The sequence below is a fragment of the Lygodium microphyllum genome, chromosome 21, assembly GCF_053477565.2.
Source record: "Lygodium microphyllum isolate KBCC chromosome 21, Lygodium_microphyllum_v1.1.10, whole genome shotgun sequence".
In the NCBI taxonomy this organism is placed as follows: domain Eukaryota; kingdom Viridiplantae; phylum Streptophyta; class Polypodiopsida; order Schizaeales; family Lygodiaceae; genus Lygodium; species Lygodium microphyllum.
In genome coordinates, this window is record NC_141155.1 from 119,509,126 (window position 1) to 119,521,674 (window position 12,549).

Consider the following 12,549-nt stretch of genomic DNA (forward strand, 5'->3'; position numbering starts at 1 on the left):
TTGGGCATAGCACGAGTAGGGGAAGATTGGTTTGATCATGCTGAAAAGAACTGCCCTAGGGTTCTAGCTTATGTGGATGGAATATTAGTGGAACATGCCATTGTAGACATTGGATCCTCTGTCAATATCATGAGTTCAGAATTGATGGAGAGGTTGGGTCTAGGCATCCAAAAAGACAGCTCCACCCTTCTTTGAATGGCTGATGATAGTCTAAGACAACTAGAAGGTAGCATTACTAAGGTCCATGTTACAGTGGCAAGTGTAGAATGCTTCTTGGACTTTCAGGTGATCAGATTTGCAGGACGTCCTAGCTATCAAGTCTTGCTAGGTAGGCCTTGGATCTTACGAACAGACTGTCAAGTCAATAGACTCGCTAGTCGTGTGGTTTTAGGTAGAGGTGCTAATCGAGTAATAGTCGATGCTTATCCTGAGTCTCCTCAAAGTGAGAGAGCTCCTTTATCTTCTACTGAATTAGAGACAATAGACGATCCATCTGGTAGTGAGACATCATCTAGTGATAAATCTAAAGAGGGGTCCACTACAGAGGATATCTATGAGATAACTCTAAATGAGCTGATAGAGCTGCAAGATAGGATAAGAGATACGGATGTGATTGAGTTGGACCTTGGCACGCCGAATGATTCGCGGCCAATTAAATTAGGTTCCATGCTTAGTTTAGCAGAAAGGGAGGACTATGTGTCCTTGATTCAAGAATTTCGCGATATCTTTGCTTGGAGTTATGATGAGCTGAGAGGAATTCCTCCCAACCTAGCTATTCATACTATTCCTATAAAAGAAGGCAGTCATCCTGTGCGTCAGAAGGTAAGGCATATGCCTTTTGAATTGAGGGACAGGCTGTTTGAGGAGTTACAGAAGTTAAGGTAAGTTAGGTTAATATTTCCTGTACAACACACAGAATGGTGTTCACAAGTTGTCATTGGGAAGAAGAAAAACAATGAGATCTGATTATGTGTGGATTTTAGAGAGCTGAATAAGCAGACGGTTAAGGATTACTACCCGTTGCCATTTATTGACCAGATTTTGGATCAATTAGTGGGTAGGGAAATATATTCGTTTATGGATTGCTTTGTAGGATATAACCAGATGGAAATTGCAGAAGAGGACAAGAAAATGACTTTCATTACTATCTTTGGTACTTTTGCGTACCATGTGATGGCCTTTGGTTTGTGCAATGCACCTGGATCATGGCAACGAACAGTAGACAAGACCTTTGGTGACATCTCCCTAGATGAGTTGAAAGTGTTTATTGATGACCGAGGGGCAGCCACTGTAAGGGAAAGGATGTTGATTATTTTAAGAAAGTGCTTTGAGCGTTGCAGACAATTTTGTATTGCTCTTAATCCAAGGAAGTGTCTTTGGAGTGCCTTATGGGCTGTTGCTCGGCCATGTGGTCAGTTCAGTAGGAATTGCAACAACTGACCCTGAAAAGATCAAGGTCATAGTTGCTATGAGTCCACCACGCACTCCAAAAGAGGTTCATAGCTTTCTATCATCGATAGGGTACTATCGCAGGTTCATCAATGCCTTGGCAGAAAGGACATTGCAATTAGCAAATTTATTATCCTTTAGCTATCTATTTGAATGGAGCAACCCTTCTAAGGTAGCTTTCGAGGATGTGAAACAGGAGCTCGTAAAAGCACCCATTTTAAAAGCACCTAAAAGAGGTGAGGTGTTCTATATATTTTCAGCAAGCCACCATGCATAGTATAAGCTGCTGTTTAGCCCAAATCTGGGAGGAAAAGTGGTATCATTCGATAGTTTTTGCTAGTCAAAAATTGGGCATTTCAGAGATTAACTATACCTACATGGAGAAATTGTATCTTGCGATGGTCTTTGGGACTAAGAAATTCAGGCACTACATCCTCTATGAAAAGGTAGTGTTCTATACAAAGGCGGAAGGGCTTAGATTGCTTATGAACAAGCTACAACCGCCTGATCCTTTGGCAAAGTGGTTAATCACTTTGCAGGAGTTTGATTATGAGATTAAGAGTAAGCCACCGAGGCTACAAGGTATTGTGGAATGCCTTGTGGATTTCGGGGAGCCAAAAGAGACTTTGTCTGAAGGAAGTGATATTGCAGAAATGTTTAAAGTTGATACAGCTTTTATCCCATCTCGGTATACTGCTATTACGCATTATCTATCAACAGGAGAGACGGGAGCTAGTCTATCAAAAGCTGAAAAGAGAAAAATCAAACAACAGGCTTTGAAGTTTTCCTTGATCACAGGGACACTATATTGGCAGGGAGTTGATGATATCTATCGCCGATGTGTGATGCCTGATAAGGTTCCTTTCATCTTGGAAGAGTGCCATGACTCTACATGTGGAGGGCACTTTGCAGGGCGGTTGACGGCACAGAAAGCTTTACAAGCTAGATATTGGTGGCCGTCCATCTTCCAAGAAACCTTTGAGTATGTGAAGAGATGTTATACTTGTCAAAGACATGATAGTAGAGAGAATAGGAAACGCCCACTTATGCCTATCATGGCTGTCCTTCCATTTGAGAAGTGGGGCACTGATTTTGTGGGTCCTATTACCCTGTCGTCTACTACCCAGAAGAGGTATATTATAGTAGCAACTGATTATTTCACAAAATGGTCAGAAGCGTGGGCGAAGAGGCAGGACAATGCAAAAGAGACTGCAATTTTCCTTTTAGAGAAGATTATCTGCCATTTCGGTCCACCAAAAGAATTAGTGTCGGACCGTGGGACCCATTTCTTGAATAAAGTGATGAAAAGCTTGACTGAAGCTTGGCAAATCAAGCACAATAAAACGACCCCCTATAATCCACAAGCAAACGAGCAAGTTGAAAGTACTAATAAACAACTTGTGGGGATCTTATCTAAAATAGTCTCTGAGAATAAACGAGACTGGGACAAGAAGTTGTATGTGGAAGTATGGGCGTATAATACAACGTTCAAGCGAGCTACCGGCCATACTGCATTTAAATTGGTTTATGGGGAGGAGTGTGTGTTACCCCTCGAAATTGAGTTGCCAACTATACGGTTTGCAATTAACCACTCTTTGGGGGATGAAGATTCCCTTTTTGAACGTTTCACAACCATAGCCCATCTGGATGAACTGAAGTTGCAGAGCTTATTATACTAGGAGGTAGCTAAGTGTCGGATGAAACAATTGCATGATCTTAGAGCAAAGAAGTATACCTTTAAAAAATGGAAATTAGTTCTGTATTATGATGCATGTAGGGAGCTCTTTCCAAGGAAGCTAGAACCTAAATGGTATGGTCCCCACAAGATTGTTAGGCTGGGGAAAAATAGGTCTACGGCTCTATTAGCTGGTCTATAGGGAGTAGAGTTTAAAAATAAGGTTAACCTTAATAAGATTAAACCTTATTATTTCTAAGTATGCTAATACAAAGAAAATGCATTGCAGGTCCATGCTAGGGATGATTTGAGGCCTGCAAAAGAGCTTAAAGCTGATTGATGGGGCAGTTAATTCCTTATTTGGAGCACCCATATTTGGAGCAGAGATACCATCAGGGGAAACTTATCTGGTGGAGCAAAGGATACAAAGTGATTGAGCAAGAAGATAGAACCTTTGTGTGGGAGATCAAAGTCTTTTGCCATCACTGCTTACGACTATTGACAAGTATCCTTGTTGAGTTCAATGAAGGTGGGATGGAGTCGTCAGTTCATCCTCTAGACATGCTAAACTTTGATTACCATAATTACGAATAGAGGAGTTTGTGATGGCAGGCTGTGTAAACCCATTGTGGATGTACACATTATATTTTGACGGAGCATCCAGGGGCCCTAATAAAAAAGGGAGTGTTGGAGTAGTAATCTGAGATCCCCAACATAGAGTGACGACGAAGTTAGCTGCTTATCTCGGGGTAGGATTCACTAACAATATGGTGGAGTATAAAGCCTTGATTATGGGACTGCATATTGCCAAACAAGGTGGTATTCGTCGGCTGTTAGTAAAAGGGGATTCCCAGTTGATCTTGAATCAGCTAGATGGGACATACATAGTGCAGAATCCCATTCTCTGTATGTATCATCGGACTGCAATGAACCTACTTGAGTTTGAGAGAGTGTCTTTTCAACTGATTCCACGTTACTGGAATCAATTTGTAGATTCACTGGCAAATCTTGCTTATGAAGAAGACCTTTTCTTTAACAGTGGTCCTAGTTTGGATATTGCCATCAATGATGAAACAGGACCCAGTCGCTTGTGGGGTATGTTATCAGAGCATGCAATATATGGCAGATGATGGTTGATATGGGTGATGCAAAGAGTAGCCGAGACCAATCTACCGTTGTTATCCTGGACCCATAGGCTGATTAGACAACATGTTATGCGTACGCCTCTTGCTATATATGCAGGAGGGATGGGTCATAACCTTATGTATTTAGTTTAGGGCTAGAAGCCCTGGTTTTTCCTGCTTGGAAAGGGGCATGTTATTGTATATCTGTACTATTTCAGGGAGGGATGTGTAGGTGCTATTCTGTTTGATCTCGTTAGGCCAAGAGGGCCAGTTTTGCAAGGTTTTACTATTTTATTTCATTAGGCCAAGAGGGCCAATCAAGTTTTGTAGTGAAGTGCTTTATTTCATTAGGCCAAGAGGGCCAGTCGTCTGTTTAGTGCAGGTGCACTTAATGGTTTCTTGTTTTAGTTCTATGCTAGACAGGTTTGGAAGAAGAGCTTGGAAGGAGCCTTTGTTGCGTGGAACCTTCTCATGGCCCTATTCAGGTGATATCTCTCCTTTATGAGTACCGTGTTTTATGCTATATGTGTCTGTGTACTTGTTAAGGGGTTTTTCGTTTCTTCTTGGGGACCGGAGTCCAAGGCATGAAGTCCCAAGTTTAGATTCAATATGTTTGAGGGAGGTCTGAGTAGTCATGGCCTCCTGTAAAGACATTGTCAGGCATCAAAAGACCTATTTCAGAAGGTGGTCCTAGTGACCCTGTTCTACTAGCCTACTAGGTAGCAGTTCTAGGAGTTCTTGTTAGTTGTGAGGCAGTTAGAGAAGCCTGCCGAAAGAAAAATAATGATGATAAAGAAAAAGAAACCTTGAATATCTTAAAGAAAATAAATATATACAAAGGTGTGTAAAAAGGGGTTCTAACCCCCTATTAAAAATAGAAGAGAAAAGAAAGGGAAATTTATAAGCAGTTGATCATTGCCTTGCGAGGGCTTGGTAGGTTCCTAGGGGTAGCGTCTTGCTGGAAAAGAAGAAAGTCAGGAAGGTTGGAGCGAGAATAAAAGTGAGCGTCAGAAAAGGATTAAGTGTTGCCTTGCGAGGGCTTGGTAGGTTCTTGGGTACCGAGATAGGACCTAAGGCCAATGCCCTGTTCTCCTTGGGTCACTACGCTCAGCTCCCTCCTTTTTACATGCCCGAGTATGGAAAATAAAAACCTAAAAGAAGAAATGTGCTAAAAGAAAATACTTCTTGATCAGGCTATAGGAGTCCTCGCCTAGCAGGAGCTCCTGGTTGTGTTGTCCTTAGTTAGGTAGGTAGTTCAGACCACCACTTAGGGCGACTTCTTTGATAGTTCTTTTTAGTTTGGCCGTGTTGGAGCAGTTGGTTAGTGACTAGCTTTAGACCTTCTAGTAGATTATGCTAGGCCTACTTCTTGTGGATGTAATGCCTTGGTTCTGTCAGGAGGTAGGGTGAGCATTGTGCTGTGTTTTAGTGTGTATTTATTTTGTATCAGCTTGATGCTTCCTTTGGTTGTTTTGTGCAGATCTATTATGGGATTTGATGGGCTGAGTCACCCTATCCCGTGGTCGCCAATGAGAGCAGAGTTTTGAGCCCGGGATGTGCCTGAAATTTGCAAAAAAAATTGGAATTTAGGGGAAAAATATTCAACATCGAAGGGGGGGGACTCCAGCTAGGACGATTTTAAGCACCAAGTGAAATACGACTCTTAAAAGGCGCCCAAGCGACACTTGTTGATTTTTGCTAATTTTTCACACTGCGGTAGCGGGTTTTAGGATTTGCTAGCCAATGCGAGATGTCAAACCGGATGCCCAAGATTTTTCAAAGCTCGATTTGGAGCCCGGACGGAAAAATGGCCAAGGAACTGGCCAAGATGCGAAGGGGTGGACAAAATTTGAGCAAAATGGGCTAGTGACCTTTGGGAGCCCAAATTGTAAATGTCACATGAAAGTGTGGAAGCAAGAGATGGAAAAAAACGTGGAGAGAGGAGACGCCATCAGTGTCTGAAAATTGCGCTCTCTCTCCTCTCTCTCATGATGGTAGCCTGCACACAACCCCCCCATTCGATCATGGGGCTTGACTACCTTCTCCTTACTGATCATATCATTGCCTCTCGCTCGCGCAATGATGGCCTGGATGAAGATTTCTGATTTTAGTCTTTCTCTCTCCTCCCTATCTCTCCCTTAAGGGACTGTTCTTATGTGGAAGAAGACAATGAAGAATGGTGGAGGAAAGCTTGTCCGGATGAGACCGGATTGCTTCCGGGTGGATGAAGACCTAAAGAGTGCTATTCTTGAAGATGCTGAGCATTAAATGCATGTTGGAAATCAGTCCCATAATCAAGACCAAGAAACCGAGACCTGAAAATAAGCGATAATGATATTTTTATAAAGAAAAATGATCTTTTTATGCTATTTGCTTTATGAAACCTTGTTTATATGGGTTGAAAGTTCATTATGATATTGTTTGCCATGAGTTTCAACTGCTTGCAACCTGAAAATCAGTAAATATAAGGCTACATGGCCGAAATTAATGTTAAAGTACATGAAAAACACGCGTTTTAAGGATAAAATTAGGGGTTTTGCTATATAAATGAGAAATATGATATGTCACACCAACTAAATCTGAGTTTTTGCTGTCAATGAATCTAAGGGCCACAGCCCACAATCACTTTTAATTTTTATTCATTATTTATTAAAGAAAAATAGGAAAGAATACCCAAAAATGGGAAAAATGGATTTAAAATTAAGGAAAAATAGAAAACGGGCCGAGGAAAATTAGGGGAAATTATATCTATGTTTGTGCCATGTATAACGATGGCAAAGCATGAGGTTGACCTTGGTTTGTCCCCGTTTCTATGTTTTGTGTGTATTTATCATTCTTTTAAAAGGGAGAAATGCATAGAAACCCTATCTAACCGATTAACGATACAAAATACTAAGAGTTGGATGAAGAGGGGCTGAAACGCTCAAAGATAAAGAAAAGATTTGATTTATGCATTGCACTTGGCATATAGGAAACGGTTTAAATAAAGAGGATGGTAGCATGAGCATATGGCTCGGTTCCTCCTTTCGACGCAGCACACGCTAGTAAAATTCATGGAAGGAATGCTTTATGCACGATACATAATGCTGATTTTCTTATGTTTGTGCATTAAACCATTCACATTATGCACTATGTATGGTTCATGGTATCAAAAGGAAAAATCTCCTGGACTACATAGCAATTGTTTTCTTAGGACTTTGACCCACGATTGAGAGTGTGAGGTTATCCCTTGTCGTAGGATAGAGGGTCGGTTTCTTAAGGGATTGTTAAGTGAGGAAGCATGGTATATCTCCTAGAAATATGAGAAATATAAAAGAGAGGAGTTTGTGTTCGTTTGTATTATATGTTTAGCAGCGCATCAAGGGGCCAATCCTTGGGATGTAGGAGAGCTGCAGTGGGGCCGCAGTGTTTCTATCGTGAGGTTGCCTCCATATGTGTGTGATCGTGGCATTGCCAATAAGTATGGGTTCTCCCTTTGAGGAGTTTAAGGGAAACGTTGGACTATAAACTATAAACGCATGAATTAAGCCTTAGGGCAGTTTGTCCTTTAGCATTAGATTGATGTTCCTGGTCCGCGAGGCCATGAGGGTGTTTGTGTATCATGAGCATGAGGTCCGACTAGTGCTAAGTGCCGGCCCATTTTAGGTCCTATCAATCCATCCTTTTTCACTTTACCCAACCAAGAATGTAACTATCATCGCATGCAAATTGCAAGGTTCATAAATCCTTTCCATGCGTTGCAACCACTTGGACATCCTTTAATGGACATCTACGATTATCTTATACACGATTCACAACTATGCATGATGTGTTATATGCCCTGTCCTATGCGTGGTGCAACAAAGATGGCTTCGCACAATTCTGTATTTTTACTTATGCATCATACGTTCAGAAATTCAACTACTTTCCCATGGAAAGTGCAAGCAATGGCAAATACTTGACATGCATCTAAATTTTGTAGATCGGGCAAGCAAATAAATTTCCCAATGTATTAAGCTTGCCTATGAGAGTTAAACATGCTAAGTGCATCCCTTTCATGCAGGAAATTTATCGAAACCTGGGTATTAAGATTCGGGGCGTTGTCCACTCGTGTACTCGAGGTGGAAGCTTATGCGTGTGTGCCACACGGCTTTTGTTTAGGAGCGATCGATAACGTAGATCTCGACTCAGCAAACTCTCCTTGCCCTTTATCCGATTTCCGAACTCCCTACTGCCCGCGAACTTACTTCCCTTCGTAGGAATCGGGCCTTGCAAACTCGGTTTTTAAAAAAATGGGGGAAGGCACGAGTGAACAAGCCTTATGGAAGCCTTAATGGAAGCTTCCAAATTAGAAGCTTCCTAGCTTCTATCAGGCAGATGACATGGAGAGAGATAATGATTGGGAGGATAAAGATGACGATGAGGGAGATGAAGATGATGATGAGGATGCTGATGATGATGTTGATGATGATGGGAAAGGTGGAGGCGGCAACAATGTGGTGACAATGGCAGGCTCCCAAGCGGTGTGGCAGCGTCCTCCATGGCAGCAATGGGCAGCATGATTCCCTCTCCGTCCCCCCTCAAGCTTGGGGAGGGGGGGTTCATATATAGTATGAAGGGGGGGAGGGGATAGCCACACAAGTGGCGGGCAGCATGTTCCCCTCCCCATGCTCCTCCTCCACTTAGCTCATACTCCCTCTCCCTGCCATGCAACGGCTGAAGGGGAGGGGAGTTTTAATATATAAAAAATTTGCCAAAAATTTATCCATTATCTCTTTTTCCCCTTGAAGGGGTATTCCCGCGTGGAACTATGGCTTTTGAGCCAGGCTTCCTATACGCGACACGGAGCTGGAGTTTGCTATTGTGCAAGGGTGGAGCACTTAGCCCAGGGTCTTTTTATTGCGGGAAGTTTCTTTGAATCACTTTTGCGCAAGATTTAGGATCTTCAATATTTCGTTGCGGAAATATTACATTCTCTCCCCCTTAGAGGAATCGAGATGTCCTCATCTCGAGAAGATCTAGGGGTATTGTTGGTTGAGAGTACTTTCTTCCATCCAAGTGGCATCCTCTTCGGGATAATCTTTCCACTGGATGAGGTATTCTCTCAAGGTTCTAGATCTCAAATGCCTTTCCCTAACATCTAAGATCCTGTCAGGCCGTAGCTCAAGGACTCCTTGGCTAGGCATTACAACTTGTTGATCATCAAGCACGTGACTAGGGTTAGGCACATGCTTTTTCAATAGATTGATAAGGAATACATTATGAACTTTTTGATTTTTAGGGAGTTGAAGTCTGTAAGCATTAGGCCCTAGGCACTTGAGAATCTTGTAGGGTCCACAATACCTTGGACTTAGCTCTTTGCATTCACCCAAGGATAGGGAACTCTTCTTTGTACGTACGTATATGAAGACCATATCACCTTCAACGAAGGATCTATCTTGCCATTTTAGGTCCGTGTAAGCCTTCTGTCTGTCCTTTGCAGCTTGGATGTCCTATCTTATTGATTTTATTTGGTCATCCATATCTTCCAGCATCTGCTTTGAAGCTTCAACCCTCAAGGTTGGATCCAAAAATCTTAAAGGAGTATGAAAATCGTGGCCATATAATGCTTGAAAAGGGGTCATCTGAATGCTTTGTTGGTAAGAAGCATTGTAGGCAAACTCAACCAGTGGCAAATATTGAATCCACTTTTTGAGTTTGCGACAGCAGTGTGCCCTAAGCATATCTTCAATGACTTGGTCGACTCGTTCTGTTTGACCATCAGTTTGGGGATGATAAGCTGTATTGAAATTGAGTTGAGTCCCAATGGCCTCGAAGAAAGCCCTCCAGAAGTGTGAGGTGAAGAGGGAGTTGTATCCTCCCTGAACAACTCCATGTAGTTTGAAAATCTCCTTGATGAATAGCCTTGCAATGTCTGAGGCTTTATAGTTTGTCTTATAAGGAATAAGATGTGCAACCTTGGTGAGCATATCCACCACAACCAAAATGGAGTTGTATCCTCCCTGAACTTGGGGCAGGCCAACAACAAATTTCATACTAATGAATTTCCATTTCATTTGTAGAATGTCAAGTGGTTGAAATTTTCCTGGCATTTTGACATGTGTTCTACCTTAATATGTTGACAAGACAAACATTCGGTGACATATTTGAGAATGTCACATTTGAGCTTATCCCAATAATAGCTCTTCTTCACCACATTAAGGGTCTTGGCATAGCCAGGATGTCCTGAGAAAGGGGAGTCATGGGCTTCCCAAAGTATCTTCTGCTTGAGTGATTGGCTTGCCGGTATACATAATCTCGTCCTACAGTAGGCAAGTCCATTATTGATAGAGAATTCTTGATACTTTGTTTGTAGCTTCGGATCTTGATCCTTGATGGGGATCTCCCTTAGTATTTTTTGATAGGTTGGGTCATGGCATGCCTCTTCTCTAGATAGCTCAAGAATTGGGTTGTTTGGCATGGATACCTTTATGGCTAGAGATCTTGCTGTTGATGGATCTTGCAAAATTAGAGAATTCAAAAATGCCTTGCGACTGAGTGCATTGGCAACTACATTCTCCTTTCCAAGCCGGTATTTGATTTCAAAATCATATTCTTCCAGCACTTCAATCCATCAACGTTGCCTCATATTGAGTACATTTTGGGTGAAAATCCATTTAAGACTCTTGTGGTCCATCACTAGGGTAAATTTATTACCCAGCAAGTGGTGCCTCCAAAGTTTGAGAGCCTGAATGATAGCCAATAGCTCGAGATTGTGGGTAGCATAGGTCCTTTCATGGCTCTTTAGTTTTCTTGAAGAGTATGCTACGGGATGACCTTCTTGCATGAGTACACATCCTAAGGCAAGTGCGCTAGCATCAGTTATCACTTCAAACTTGTTACTAAGATTAGGAAGTTTTAGGATAGGTGCCGATACCAAGCTCTGCATTAATTTTTCAAAGCTGGACTGCTCAACAGGTGACCATACAATTGATACTTGCTTCTTTAGTAGATTAGTCAGAGGCGCTGCAATCAAGACATAGTTTTTGATAAAGACCCTGTATCATCCTGTCAATCCAAGAAAGCTAGGTATCTCTTTGATAGAAGTTGGTGGTATTGGCTACTCCAGAATGTCTCTAACCTTGACTGGATCTACTAAAATTCCTTATGATGATACAATGAATCCCATATATTCAATCTGTCGCTTGAAAAATGCACACTTCTTCTTCTTAGCATAAATCTTGTGTGCTCTCATTGTCTCAAGGACAATGCAAAGCTGGGGTTCATGATCTTCTTCCTGTTTGGAGTAGACTAGGGTATTGTCGAAGAACACGAGTACGAAGTCATCAAGATAGGGCCTAAAAATATCCTAGATTAGCTTGTTAAAGGTAGCAGGAGCATTTTTCAACCCGAATGACATGACTAAGAATTCAAAGTGTCCATACTTTGTGCTGAATGCAGTCTTTGGAATATCTTCTTCCTTGATCCTTATCTGATAATATCCAGACCTGAGATCTATCTTAGAGAAGATCTTCGCACCTTGAAGACGGTCAAGAAGTTCATCTATTCTTGGAATGGGGTATTTGTTTTTAATGGTTGATTGATTCAACCTTCTATAGTCAATGCATAACTGAAGCGTTCCATCTTTCTTCTTCTAGAATAGCACTGGAGCTCCCCATGGTGAACTGCTAGGATGGATGTAGCCTTGGTCTAACAGTTTCTTGAGTTGCTCCTTTAGCTCAATCACTTCCGAGATGGACATCCTATATGGTCTCTTTGCGATTGGTGCAGCTCCTAGCGCTAGCTTGATTTCATGATCGACTTCCATTTGAGGAGGAAGTTCAGTCAGCTCTTCAGGAAATATGTCTGCGTATTCCTTTAACCATGAAGGTTCTTCCCTAGATTTTTGATTCTGATCTATCTTATTTAGTTTAATCAAATAGATAGGTAGCCCCTTTCTAACTCCTTTTATTATCTGTGTTGCTCTGGCCAGTGGAATTTTTGGCTTCCCAACCTCTCCTTGAGTTGTGACTAGTTTCCCTTTAGAATTTAAGAAGGAGACTTGTCCCTTTCCACAGTGAATGTGGGAATCATTGGGTATTAGCCAATCCATACTGAGCAAGCATTCATGGACACCTAGGTTCATTACCCTCAATCTGATCGAAGTCGACTTTCCACCTAGTAGGAATTTCACCTTAGCAGTTTTCCTAGTACAAGTGACCTCACGACCACTTGCTAATTCCACAAGTAAGGTAGATGCATCATTTGTGGCTATTCCTAATCTTCTTGCACAGACTGGTGAAATGAAGGAATGTGTACTACCCTAATCAATCAGGGTTTTGA